The 15,315-nt window shown below is 36.2% G+C and overlaps 1 long non-coding RNA gene across 1 annotated transcript; it reads left to right on the top strand.

Annotated features, from left to right (window-relative positions):
* The first annotated feature begins 8,747 nt into the window (after positions 1-8,747).
* Positions 8,748-14,711, top strand: LOC139125303 (uncharacterized). The gene is made up of 4 exons (XR_011550189.1): positions 8,748-8,850; positions 10,461-10,619; positions 11,985-12,086; positions 14,643-14,711. It is a non-coding gene; the product is annotated as an uncharacterized lncRNA (long non-coding RNA).
* Positions 14,712-15,315: the final 604 nt, after the last annotated feature.

Genomic DNA, 15,315 nt, shown 5'->3' with positions numbered 1-15,315 from the left:
AACGAAATGACAGAAATGGCTGAGCTGACGATAATGTGAGGCAAAGATGAATGCACACACCCACAGTCCCTCGTGGGCTATTCAGCTCTGGGACTATTCGCCCCATAGACGAGTGTACAGAAGCGCTTCTGTACACTCGTCAATGGGGCGAATAGTCCCAGAGCTGAATAGCCCACCAAACGACTGTGACACACCCTTGTATCTCTATAAATTTCAAGTCATAATTTCCCCCTCTGTGCACAACGGACACGATGGCAGTGTTCGTACACACAGTGATTACACAGGAAGTTTTACAGATCAATATCTGATTCATTTCAGAACTGGTTAACCACTTTCTGGTGAACGGCCGAGCGCAAAGCCCGGGAGGATAGACGTGGTGTCGTCACAAGATGGTGCTACCAAGTATTAAACAGGAACCGGAAGAGATCTCATCGGAAGCGGAAGTCAATGAAAATCACAACGAGATTCAAAACGAGAACCATAACATGGGTGCAAACGGTCGCAAGGAAGCTCACCTCACGCGTGAAGAACGACGTCGCAGACGCAGGGCCACTGCCAAGTATAGAACAGCGCATGCGACCAGGGAGAGAATAAGAGTCGAAGCTTTCAATGTTGCGTTCGGAGAACTTCGGAAACTTCTTCCGACCCTTCCACCGGATAAGAAACTATCAAAAATTGAAATACTCCGATTGGCAATTTGTTACATTTCCTATCTCAATCATGTCCTTGACGTTTAACTAATTACCATTGAGCAAAATGACAGCAATTAAGCTGATGAATTTTACAAGGTACCCGAGGGACTTCGAAAGTTTCCGATGAAGTCTCATTGTTAAGGTATTCAAGGGCACGCCACTTATTGACATTTGAATTTCAAATGTCATGCTAGCTTGTTCTAAAACTCTGAACACCAATCAAATTGTGGTATTATGATTAGAGCGGAAATGACGTATTCATACGGGTTTTATTCAACTGTCATTTCCTTTGAGCAACATAGTCGAATCACGCAAGAAATTTATTTAAATGAAATATCCGGGGAATAAGACGACATACTAAAAACAATACACTGTGTATTTGTGTAAATAATAAGCAAGCGATATCGCTGATTCTTCTGTAGTTGCCAAACAACTGTCTACATATGCCAAACTATAGAAACTATGTAATTACATTAAAAAACAATTGTTCCGCAAAAATTATGAGAGATGTATTTCTCCAAAACGTAAATGAATTTATTTGTCTGTTTGTTGTATCTTATCTCTTTGATTTTTATGTGCTTTTGAAGTGCCCTGCGGCAAAAGATACTTAATTGGAATTTCCTTGTTTTCGAATCTGCCAGGGCTGGGATATGTGCAATATTCTATAATCAGGGATGCTGTGGTAGATTGATTTAGATCGCCACTAGATCATCCGGATTAATTTCAAAGGAAAATTTTGAAGGAAGTTATTTTAATCTTGTTTAGTGAAAGTCTACGGTTTACTGACGTAAAGAGTATGCTATGTCTGTATTCTCTTTCTGACTGGAATAGCATTTCTATAGTAGCAAAAGAGAACGCCAATAACAAGCAAGGGCTGCATCGTCCTCGTGATCAGACAGCACTACACTACACTACACTACACTACACTACAGTACACTACACTACACTACACTACACTACACTACACTACACTACACTACACTACACTACACTACACTACACTACACTACACTACACTACACTTCTCTGACACTGCATTAAGGGGTGGAACATTTGATATATTTGGGGGGGGGGGCTGGAAGATTATATATTGGGGGGGGGGGGCTGAAGATTGATGAGGTAGCATTATTTTTTACCTGATCCATTGTACATTATTTTTTCCTACTCTCCCATCTTTTTTGTGGAGCGTTCTCTGACTGAATTTTTTCAGTGACATTTGCTGGCAATATTTTGTGTTTTTTTTCGAAAATCTTCCAGACCCCCCAGGATTAAACAGCCTAACAGAATTGAATCAAAATTTTTGTACATGTTTTACATAATTGAGAGGGCTGCCAGTATTTTTCCCAAACGAGATTGTGACTTCTTTGAATTAATAATTCGATGGGATAAGAAGTAACTGATCGTGATCAGGTGATAATGTTCTTCCTAATTTCCGTTGATACACTGAATGAAGAATTAGCGAGCGGGTCTGTGTACCGACGGAATTATAGATCTGTACTAAAATATATCTACCATTCGAAAAGGGATCTCTGTCATCTTTATCGCTACTTTCTTCTTCCAGCATGCACAGTCTTTACAAATACAGCGGCACTTTCACGGCATTTCAAAGTCTGACGTACTGACTGTCACCTGTTGTAATTTATGATAGGTGGAAGCGTATCGATATTGCATCACAGTAAAAGACGGCCAGACCACAACCAGACTATTGATTTGCAAATGATTACGGCATTCGCGGTATTGGTCAGTAAAGTAAAGAATGAACATATAGAAAAAACTGTAATAAAAATTTACCGTAAAAACCTTTCATGTGTCACTGTCATACTTTTTTCCGATTTGACAATTCATATTTGGGAAAACGTCAAGACTGAAGATGCTAGTCCCAAGCCTGTACAGCGAATACTATTTAAAAACATTTAGTTACATATAAACAGTTTGAGCGACGTAACCATATCGCTGCCCTTCCTGGAATATGTAGAGCAAATTCCGCACCATGGACGTATGAAACTAAGGGACTTAGGGACCGTGGATAATTAAATCACACGCACGGTAAACGCAACTTTAGCGGGGGAGGGGGTTTGGCTGTATTTCGATTACCGTGCACAAACATCGAACTACAAGTTTTCATATCGCAACATCTCGCTACACGTTTTTATGTATCGCAAAATATCGCCCTGCTCATTGTTTGGCGTTTACCAGCCAGTACGGCACCGGCGCTACACCAGCATTCTACATGTGAATCAGTGCACGAGTAAAACAAGGTAACAATAATTTGGATACACTGTTTCATTTCATTCTATTGGTTGCGTCATTGTTGAGTTGCACTGAACAGAGATTGACGGGGTATTGGGGGGGGGGGTTCGGTAGCGTATGCGTGATTTCATAGCGACGTTTTTACCGATTGTTTGATGCAGATACAGAATGAGACTTGGTTGGATTTTCTCACTTCCAAACTTTCGTTTAGGGGAGGGGGAGGGGTTTGAGGACAAACGCACTTAAGTTTCGTGTACCGTGCGCATGTTTTAATTATCCACGGCCCCTTGCTAACGACAATTTGTGTGAAAATTGAAGGCAAGTCATTGGAGGTGGTTACAGTACGGTTCGTGCTACACATGAGCAATACCATGATTGGGTTTAGTTAAAGTCAAATGGCTTCAGCCATACAGTCTCAGACTCACAAAATGTATGTCTTAGATACAGTGTAGTAGATGTGGAGGACATTCTACTGCTGCACAGGGTCTGATCCTCATTCCAGCCACGATTATACAAATCTTCGGACCTAAATACGTTATGATAAAATGTAACAAGTAAGATGAACAACAAAATCATTGTCGATATAGCAATGCCTGTATCACTTCCACCAACACTGCTGCAGACTGAAATATGATTAATTTATCAAATCAAAAATAGATAAAGGAAGCAATCAAATAATTACTTCCGTCCTCCGTAATCTAATAAAGTTTATTATTTCCATAATGAGAATTATATTTCATTGAATTATTTCGATGCGACGCCCCAGGTTTATGTTATTTCATGGGACGCTAAGACAGTGTCTATGTCCAAACGAAGTGACGTCAGAGGGTTGTCGGGTAATTTCATGTTTCCCTTGGACGCGTTTCTAGGATCCAGAAAAGGATTTGTCTGTGTTTTCCGTGTTTAATTACGAGACATATTGCCAAGGAAGACATACTACGCGTATGCAGACTGACGGGTTTCCTTAGTCACCTTTGACCCTGATTTAGAAATCATGTGTATCATTTCTGTAACAAGCTGTATTTTGGCATCAAAGCTGTCACTTGTTCCACCTCACCACCATTCAACTACAATACTTAGAATTGCAAAGACGCATCCTCTGTGACATCAAAAGTTACGATAACGTTGCTGGATCATTGAATTATTGTAATAAATTTGCTGACAACTTAATAACTTCGTTCTATTGGGAAATCATACATGAAAGACTTCGATTTACTGACGTATAATATTTATAATTTATATTAACTCTTTGCAGTCACATGCACATACGTGCACTGCATATAATAGCAATATGCTTTTCCAAACTCGAAGCATCAAAATGTATAGAAGTCTCTTTGTTTTCATGTATTGCGTGATGAAACAAACAATTGAAATGATTACAGTGAATAAATAAGGTTTTACGAACTTTTCATCTTGTCTTGCTAATTAATCGACAGCAGACAAAAACGGGCAGGAGATTTTAGACGGAGATTTTGTAGCTGTCGATGTTTCGTCCGTTGATGCAGTGGACACAGATGAAATCCATTCCGTGGAATTCGAATGCCTTGAGTGTCTCCAAAGGGACATAAAGCACAGAAGAAATGAATGATCCAAGTTTCAGTTCAGCAAGTATCAGTGTCTGGCTCAGGTGGTCAAGTCTGACTCTCACATCTCTCAAATAACTTATCTCCATAGTAACGATGTCTTTTTATCTCCGCGTTTGCTTGGTGGAATGACCAATTAGCAGAAACGCTTCAAAACATCTGAGACACAATATCAAGACTTTCCAACGAGAGAACATGAAAATGCAGGCAGTTGTCGCGAAAGATTTGTTTTCATATGTATGTATGTATGTATGTATGTATGTATGTATGTATGTATGTATGTATGTATGTATGTATGTATGTATGTATGTATGTATGTATGTATGTATGTATGTATGTATGTATGTATGTATGTATGTATGTATGTGTGTGTGTGTGTGTGTGTGTGTGTGTGTGTGTGTGTGTGTGTGTGTGTGTGCGGTAATGTGTGTGTGTGTGCGAATGTGCATGTGTGTGTGTATGTATGTGTATATACACAGGTACGGATGATGCGTAAGCGTGATACTTTAAACAATACAATCGTAGTACTATGGAAGTACAATCACGCACAAAGGTAGGTTAGGTAATCATTATAACGGAGTTAATAACCGAGTTGTTATTAAGTAATCATGGAGAAGACTAAAATTATAACACATAGTTCGCTCTTTCTCCGCGATTGCTACTTTTAAAGTGACGTTTACGATGAGAGATTCACTAAGCTGTTTAAAGTTGCAAATAACAAGCTATTGGCGTTAATATGAAATAAGACATTGTAAATTATCGTTGCATTCTTACTCAATCTTCATTTGAAGTGGGAGTGGTCAACCGACTTTAAAAATATTTGTTTTTTGAAAATTAAAAGTTTTTTTTTATTGCAGTTATCAAAATTATTTTAATAGATATCTTAATGAATCTGAGAAAAAAATACATTACAGAAGCCAATAAAATATTGAACATTCATCATACATTATCATTATCATGTGTCATATCTGTTGTGCATCGATCTCGGTGGATATTAGAACTGTAAATTCCCACTTTATGTGCAAACGTTTTCTCTCTTGCTAACGGCAATGCGAAACTCAGTTTTTTTTTGTACAGAGTTAACAAATGTTTTGTATGCTATAAAGCTGAGTAGTGCCTTTTTACAACGACAGATATAAATGTACCTTTTACCAATAAGCAGTAGGAAATTTACAATAATAGAAAGTTTGGGATCACCTGGAATGATCTGCAATTTTTTTGGTCTTACTCTCAATTTTAATGTTTGTTCCAATTACATAAAAACGATTCCAAAATAACAGCACATGTTGACAATCATGTAAAATATGGAGTTAAGTTTTTCGTTGTTTTTGCAGAAAGAACATAGAGCTGCAAATTGAAAGTTACTAGTATTTGAATTTTGACGTAACAATTTTGACAATCCTATGTACGATTGTACATTTCGAGAGAAATACTTATAAGCCTAGATCTCCGATTGACTGATAAGAAAAAAACTACAGTATATCTGTGCATTCATAAAGGATGGGTGGAAAATGAAGGGCAGAACTGAATTAGGAGCAGTAAACTTGCAAGCAAAATACGTAAGGGAGTCTACACCATTGAAAATAGGCGAAAGTAGTCGATGAAAGACTGAGAACATATCATGATGATATATATCGACCTTTGGAAGATCAGAAATGACAACCGTCGTGACACAAGCCACAATGGTTTCAATGTTGAAGTAAACGTAACGATGGAAAATCAAAGGGAGAAGTAACTAAAAGTACACACTGCACATAAATTGTCTGTTGATGTTGTTATAATAATAAGTGCCACTGAATGAAAAATGTGATATAATACATGCTGACCTTATTATTGTATTCACGGCTTTCTTTTAACATATAATAATAACTACGGATTGATATTTGTGTAATGACTATTAAAGACGTAAAAATATCGATAAATGAAAATGTAATGACCTTTTCTTATTTCTAGAAGAGAAACTTTTACAATGCTAAATCTATTAATTTCATTTCAAACGAATTCCAATATTATCTTACACAAAATTCTGAAGCAGGTGATACATAGACAGTGGAGTTCCGATGAAATTAATTATGACCATTTTCATTACACATAGAATTATTAAGTAAGATTGAATAAAGTTTTAATTACAGTCACAGGTGGGTTTTGGCTCCTGTCTAGGTTGCTTTATTGTCTTATAAATTACTTTCCTTCAAGGTCAACTTTACCTATCCGTCTTTGTACGAATCTACACTACTCGTCTTCTGAAAACAAAGCTACTTCCACTCGGAAATGACCTCATACTGAAATATGTATCAAATAGTACGCAGCAATGTCAATAATATTGCTCCGAGAGATGAACAATTCTTAACGGAAGTAAAAAAGACAGTGTTGACTGTGACTGGCCTCTCTTGAGAATATTGTGTAGATAACCATACTTACCATGTCGCCGTTTGTGCAATTTATGTCAACACTAACTGATCTTAAAACTGTAAAGAACCACTTCAATTTAAGTTCAGCTGACGTGAGCAATAGAGAAAATCTCGAGTAAAATTATGTACTTTTTCATAATCAATCAATCAATCAATCAAAAACATTATAAAGCGCCAGGATCAATAACCATGTTATTTTCAAAGGCGCAGAGTTTTTAACATCAGTGTTCATGCGCTTTGGCAAATAAATGAGTCCTGAGTTTTTGTTTAAAAATGTTAACACTTTGGGCCTGTCGAATGTCAGAAGGTAGAGCATTCCAGAGTTGTGGTGCTGTGATGGAGAAAGCACGTCCACCATACGTTTTGAGTCTGTATTTGGGTACACACAGCAGGTTCTTAGAGTTGGAGCGTAGTGAACGACGGGGTTATATGGCTTGATCAGATCCTGAATGTAGACTGGGGTCAGACCGTTGAGAGCTTTGTAAGTAGCAGGAGAATTTTGTAGTCAAGTCCTAGAGATCGGGTTGAATCATCTTTAAAAGATCGCTGAAATCTAGCTTTCTCCCATTAAAGTAACTCGAGCTGTTTTACCGTAGAGGGCAGTATACAATAGAAGACTATACTGAATTTTTATATATTTAAGCAATGTCTTTGTCATTTTTTTCAAAAAAAGTAAAAACTAATTATTTCAAATAGTGATACACTTAAAAAGAGAATTATGTCAGTCTACAGTGCCGTGGAGAATATGAAAATGTAGTTCCATAAAAACTTAGACTGCATCATAAAAATGGAAGCGGTATACATGTTTTATCAGTTTACAGTGATTGACAACAGTTTCAGTGGCAATCGGAATGGTTCATCTTAACAACTACGAAATTAATGTATACATGTACATGTCAGTAATCGTTTAATGATGATGAGAGAAAAAGAACGAGAAAAAATATTCACACTGACCTTGGATAAAAGGAAAGTTGTTATAAAATAAACATGTCTATTATCAGGATAATAACACTGTATACAATTAATTACAATGAAATGAAGCACATGTGGTTTTTCGTCTTAACAAATAAAACTGAAAATTACAGTCCGAACAAGAATGTGTAGTTTTAATACTGACAATGCACTGTAAATGTATCAATGAATATGTACAATGGTTTGGTCTACATTTGGAAATCCGTTAAATGCACAAGAAATTATCATCATAGATATTTTACACATACGGGAGTTTATCATGGTTTATTTGGTAAGCTTAGGCCTACATACTCACAGAAATTACTTTGCGCTAGTTTACGGTCATTTTATGATAATTAGTACAAGTGACTAACAATTAAATAATATACTTGCACAATTAAAAATACGAACAAAACCCTATACATTCAGTACGTTAAAGGTAGTAACCTAGAGTACAAGAAATACAATATAAAGCGTTAGATATTTATTATTTTTCTCTCCAATAGATTGACATTAAAAGTCATGTGTAGTTTTTGACCGAAAACGTAAAGGAGAAGGCTTTCGATAAGTCAATTACAACAGCGTTTGCTTTCACCCGACAGATTTATTATGTTCAAAATGTATTCGAGTAACATCTTTGAAAGCTAAAGTATCTTTTTGTCTGGAAAATATATGGTCGGCTCTATCCGTTTATCATGTTTATAAGCCACATACTTATCGCCAGAAACTATAGGTGTGCACTTTGGACGATTAGATTAACAGCGCCCTCTTTCAAAAGAATCTCACAATCTGCCGGAGGGGGCGCTTTACCAAACTCCGGCTTCACTTCAAGTTTTCATGGCCGGCCATCCCAGCTGGCCATCACTTGCTCACTGTCAGATCATGGACAGTTTGGAATTTACCATCGCGATCGGATGGAAGTATTTGTTGCATATTATGCAGGAGTTATCACAGGATATACAGGTAATGTTTAACAAGTAGATTTCACTGACAAATCAACCGTACCGGTCGTTTGTCTCTGATGTAATTGAGATCTGATGGTTTGTCGGGACAGTCCGATACACAATCTCATCAAAATATTCCATTTTTTGGAGTTTAGAAAATTATAAAATCGCCGGTTTTTATTTTCAGTGAAAGCAGTCAATCCATACAAATTACAGATATCAATTTTAAGTCCGAAAACCAGTTTGAGAATTATAATGATTGAATTTTAAACATTGCATTTTCAAGAATCAATTGATTGTTTTCATTCATTCATTATGATTCATCAAAAGTTACTCATTTTTTGTTCACAAAAAATTCTCATCATGGATTCTGGTCACTATAGACAAGTCTAACGACTCATACACAATAAAATTTTAGCTCACACTTGATGTCTAAATTTCGTAATTCTACCAAAAATTGAGAAATTCATATTACAACACCAACTTTACTTGGCATTCCAGTGACGTCACCAATTCAAACTGTTCATTGCAATCAATGCATTTATGAAAATGACAGAAATTTTTCACTCAAATTTTTAAAACTTGGTTTTCAACCACCATAAACTTGTCCATCGAGTTGTGAAGAAGAAATTTTTAGCCCACACTTGATGTGTAAAATTTCTGGATTTGAGAAAAATGGAGAAAACCTACTGACCTACTTCACTTGAAGTCAACAAAACAATCGATGACGTCACTGATGCAGACCGTCCATTGCTTTCAATGCATTTTCAAAAAATTCCTGAATTTTTCACCAAAATTTTCACAATTCTGATCCGGATGCACATGAAGTTCTGTGTCGAGTTGAGGACAAGAGATTTTTAGTCCAAACTTGGGGTGTAGGATGTGAAAAATGTGTTAAAAATGGTGATATTTGATGAGATTGTAATGCATATCTATGTTGATACAGAGTATACACTGATTTGGTGTTCGGACGGATACCTCCACTGTGTGGCAGCAATTGTTGTTGTGATGTCATCATTGACTGCAATGAACTCTGGGTAATACCAAACACCTTCAAATAATACACAATCCAATTGTCCATCAGATCTCAGTTTTACAATGCCTTTACTCAGGGATGTACCAATATAAATATTGCCGTGTGAATCGACATCCAAGCCTAGTGGAGACTTTAACCTATCATTGCGATATGAATTCAGAAAATTCAAATCAGAATCTAAAACATGAATGACATGTTCATTGTAGTCTGACACTAAGAGATGGTTGTTGCTAGTAGCCATTACAGAGTGTGGATAACTGAATTGATCACTGACTCTTGCAACAAGTTTTCCATCTTTGATGTTGTATTTGATCAAACTTTTACCTTTGCTGTCAGTGACAAAAATAAATGCTGCCATTACAGTAATGCTCCTAACCTTAATGTCTGCACTTTGGGGAATAATTTGAATAATTTTTTTATTTTTGTCACAGATAATTATTTGGTTATCACCGATGTCAGTGATAAAGAAGTGACCATCAGGGGATATGGCCACATCCAATGGCCTGAATTCTTTGTCAAGCTCAAATCTGATAATATCTATGACCACCTTATTCTTATTGAGTATTTGTATGCGATGGTTTTCTGTGTCACAGATCACAAGCTGATCTCCATGCCATGCCAGACCTTCTGGATATTTAAACTGTCCTGGCTCTGTACCAGACTCATCACTGCCCAATAACTGCAATGTCCACTCAGAACCTGAGGAGTAACAAAGAGTTTAAAGGTCAACCTAAATGTAAACAATACTGCAGGTAAGTTTTCACTTCTCTATTTTTTGAAAATTATTGTTGTTAAGATTTTTTTCTGTATGACAGGAGTGAAAGATTATATCCATAATTTATCGAACTGTTACTGCCATTTTATGTTATTAAATGTGAGATTTGTAAAATTTGACTGAGTTATCATGCATAAATATGTTTTATAGAATGATGCCTAAGATTTCAACTTTGGCCAGCCTCTTTTTATTCTATTTGAAAACACTGAAACTTTGATCTTAAAAGCGTATTTTCTGTCTCATTCTAAGTTGTTATACCAGACAGAGACACATACTTTGACACAGACATTTTATGATTTATCATTGTTTAGAGATTAATTTTTGTGCATTCATTTTAACTTAAAATTTGAAGACAAAGTTGACTTGCTTTTGGTGAAACTCACAGAGATAGTCACAATGAAACTAAAAACTTTAATAGCCTTTTTTTGTAATGTTCTGTTTGATTCAAAACTTTTACACTTTTAACTCTGAAATAAAATTGCTGAGCATTTCTGTGAGCAAACTGCAAGTAACTTTATTGGTATGTAGAATATATTGACAAGAACCCCAAAAAAATTTAAATGGAATGATTTTCAATATTGATTCATAGTTAGTGTTGTACTGAGTTTGCAGTCCTTTGGACCAAATGTCCAAAAAATAAAGGCATGGCTTTTTTATATGCCATATACCGCTGTTTATAGCTGTATACATAACCCATTTGGTAATATTATCTTTGATTTTGTTGGTAAATAATTTTAGACAAATATTTTTCATCCTTTTTAAAGCAACCTTTTTAGGACTTGGATCAAAATTAATATCATATCAGTATTTGGCATGTGTGTTGCCTTAGTTGAAGTGGAGTCAGATTTGTCAATGTTATGGCATTGCATGTCTTGTACGATATTAAATGGTGTTTTCCCATCCTGCAGTACAGAGTTGATTTAATGAATGCTAAAAAATTATACCAACCTAGAGTAGAAAGACTCCTTTTTCTGTCAAAACCTTAAAAATCATCCATTGTTGTTTGAGATTATCTTGACAGTTGAGAAATAGCAACACAGCATGTACATCAAAGGAATCACAATTCTGTACATGACATTGATTTTACAAGAAGTTGAATTTTTGTATAATGTAGTAATTTAACTAAATATCCTGCATAGCGGCATGTACAAACAAAATTAAGATTTGTGATGACAAGTCCACAGAGTGAGGCTCCCATATCAGGATACACTACAGTATAAATTAAAGCTTGCAGGACTCAATTGCCTCTCCGCTCTTGTTATGTAAAACATTGAGTTCACAGTCATCGATTTTACTTTGCTTTGTTCACTGACTAACCTTTTCTTGTTTTATTTGAATTGAGGAATTGACGTACTGCAAACACCATGATGTCGTCAAAATAACTATATGATAGAGGGCGCTGTCATCCTATCAAGTGCAGAGTAAACAAGAACAGGCCTGTAGGGTAGGTGTTTATGATTTATTACAAATTTATAAAAATAAAAAAATTAGAGTGTCAGAATTTTTAGACATGATACTAATTTTAATATGTATTATGTTACTGGAGAAATGTTTCAAAGAAAAATCCATCCAGGCAAGGAATCTTTCAAACTAAAGGAATGTTGACGGTGACATGAAAAGACGAATACTTGACCCTGTAAATGATGTATTTTGCTAAGAAACCATGCAATAATTAGATATTATTCCCTCATATTTTTCTTCGTTCAGCGAAGGAAAATACGAGTGACGTAATGACCGTGTCACCACGAGTCGAAGACGAGTGGTGACACGGTCATTACGTCACGAGTATTTTCCGAGCTGAATGAAGAAAAATATTAGGGAATAATATACTTATCACATGCACAAGCCAAGAATTCCTTATTTTTCGCAAAAGAAGATAAGTTTTCCATGACGATTCCGCGTTTAAACTTTTGAACTACTTTAGGAATAATATCAGTACGCCGTGCACAAGTTGTCAATCATTTCCAGTTGTCCGTCGTGTGCGTTAGCACTCAGTACGTTCGTTCGTGTGTGGAGCAAATGACAGCTCTCGGTCTACACGTAGGCTACCTTCCGCAAAGTTATACTCTATTTCAAAGATAGCATAGTCCTAGAAATTTATCACAGACGAAGATACGCTATTTTTCGGGAACAAATATTGACTGAATCTCGACGGCGCGAACACTGTAAACGTCGCGCCTGACCCTGTTTACAATGCGTACGGAACCCACGGTATATGCGACCAGCTTCGAGTTCGTTGTTTCCGCAAATTATTCACGTAATTCCTTCGGAATATACAGGCGGTACATTCTTGTGTTTGCATTGTTCGTATTATTAATGTCGCAGTCTGTGAAAATATCGATTTCATTACATGACTTTTGATCATGGGAGAAACATCGGCCGCCATGTTGTTTGTTTACATATTTACGAGCACACCAAAGCTCGACAAAAAAAAGGTCCGACGCACCAAAATTGATGACATAGACGCGGGTTGTCGTGACGTAGAACGACCAGAGAATAAATCCCGTATTTTTTGTTCGGAGACGACAAACTTGGCTTGTGCATGTGATAATGTCACAGTAACAAGGAATACTGTGATGTTGCCTGTCAAATGTGCTTTAGGTGACCTGTCACTAAAATTTTCAATTAATTGGTCACGTGACCTAGCTGTATTTGGGTTCCAATGTTTCATATCTATGACTACAGCAAAGGACATAACACATGTATTTGATAGTAAAATGGAGCAATTCCCTAGGACAAAATTTCACCAAAATCATAATCCCATGCAGCATTGCTGCCGCTGTGACTGACATTCCTACAGGATTATTTCATTAGCAATATCATTGTTTTCTATCATGGTAGCATAGACAATTCAGAATTGTTCCTAATGGCTGTTAATTAACAGTAAAACATATTAGTGACAGGTCATCTAAAAGTGAAGATTATGCTCTGTCAATACTTATGTTAACTGTTATGTAACATAGGGTGCAAAAATTGAATGAATGATGAAAATGAATCAAATTTCTGTAAAATTCAGTGTCTACCAGTGCTAAAACCCTACCAACTCAGTCTTAAAGCATGCAGCCACATACATAATGGGTAATAATATTAAGGTGTACATTTGATTTTAGGGAGGGGGCTGGAGGATTTGAAAAATAATGTTGCTAGAGGAAAAAAATTGTCAGAGAAAAAAAGTCCTTCCACTCAAGGAAGTAAAGGAAGGCCATAAAAAATTGTTGCCATGTACCCCAAGACAGCAGATTATATCTTAAATAATCTCTGGAGCTGCTGCGTGCAGTGGTAAATTATGGCCCAGCTTTCATAGATTGTTTGGTAATTAATCTGTATGGCATGAATAGGTCAGTGGAAACATACAAGCAGAAATCTGAGAATACATGGATGTGTACTTGTATACATGCTGATTATTTGCAAGTTGTTAACAAATGAGTAACTGCTAAGCATCAGATAATGCAGGGCTCGAAATTAGCGGTAGTCCCGTGTCCACAGACTACCAACTTTTCCCTGGGGCTACCAAAGTCCATAAAATGAAGTTCCGGATTATTACTTCACTCATACAGTGTACATGTCTTCAATGAAAATATATTCATTGACATTATGCAGATTATCAAATGCCAAACCAATTATGAAACTTTAATTTCCTTTTTAATGTTTTATTATTTATATCTTTGTATCTAAACTTTGACCTCAAAATGTAATCATAAATGATCTATGTCTGTGCAGAATAAAACTTTGCCAATATTTTACAGTGTAGTCTCTCCATGAGTGAAAGAAATGTTACAATTTACAGGGCTAAATGCTTCATATGGCAATACATTGTTCTTTCCAGGTGTAGGGTTTCTGAATGCACATTTATATTCATCCAAAGTGCAGAGACAAGCATACAAGCTAGTAAATTGCCTTCCAGTTCAAATAATGGCTATATACTGCTATAGAAACAATTTAACTTTAGTTAAACTATTAGATTATCCTAGCTAGTATCACGATTCTTTTATCTCAACAGAAATGGAAAGAAATTATGTATCTACTTTTCATTGTCAGGAAGCATGTGGGCCTTGATCGCTGCTGCCAGTATGTAACCATGGTGATACAGATCAGATCACATTTTTTTCGTGTGTTACTGTTTTTTGAAATTCTGAGTATCCCTGTTAAATTCCTCCTTTCTCCATGCCACACATAATGATTTATTCAAATTATTTTTAATCCATAGAGTATAAAGATACACTTTAAATAGTGGTTTTGAAGATGATTTCCCAATCATACATAAGGTTTGCTGAAAATGAATTGATTTACTGTCATAAGGTTTGACATGAATCTTTTGACATAATTCTTTTTATTTCAAATATTCTTGTCACTGCACTGCCATTGTTACTTTCTGAAACATATACCAAGGATGGATGAAAATTTTTTAAGTTTTGAGCTGAACTACGAAGGAGCAATGCCAGATCAATGAAGCTTGGTTTACATTTATTTCAAAGCTTCAGATGGCTATGACTCTTCAGGGGGCTTAGAGGGAAAAAAAAGAGGAAAGTTGAGAAAAAAGGTGTCTTGTTCCATCAGGACAATGTTCCACCCAACAAGTCTGCAGTCATCAGAGTCATGCCATGGCAGCAGTGTGTGACTGCGGCTTCAAACTCGTTTTACACCAATCATTACTCTCCTAACCTGTCACACTC

This window comes from Ptychodera flava (assembly GCF_041260155.1).
Source record: "Ptychodera flava strain L36383 chromosome 3 unlocalized genomic scaffold, AS_Pfla_20210202 Scaffold_25__1_contigs__length_14229661_pilon, whole genome shotgun sequence".
In the NCBI taxonomy this organism is placed as follows: Eukaryota; Metazoa; Hemichordata; class Enteropneusta; family Ptychoderidae; genus Ptychodera; species Ptychodera flava.
Note: the sequence above shows the minus strand (reverse complement) of the source record. Positions and strands in the feature narration are given on the sequence as shown.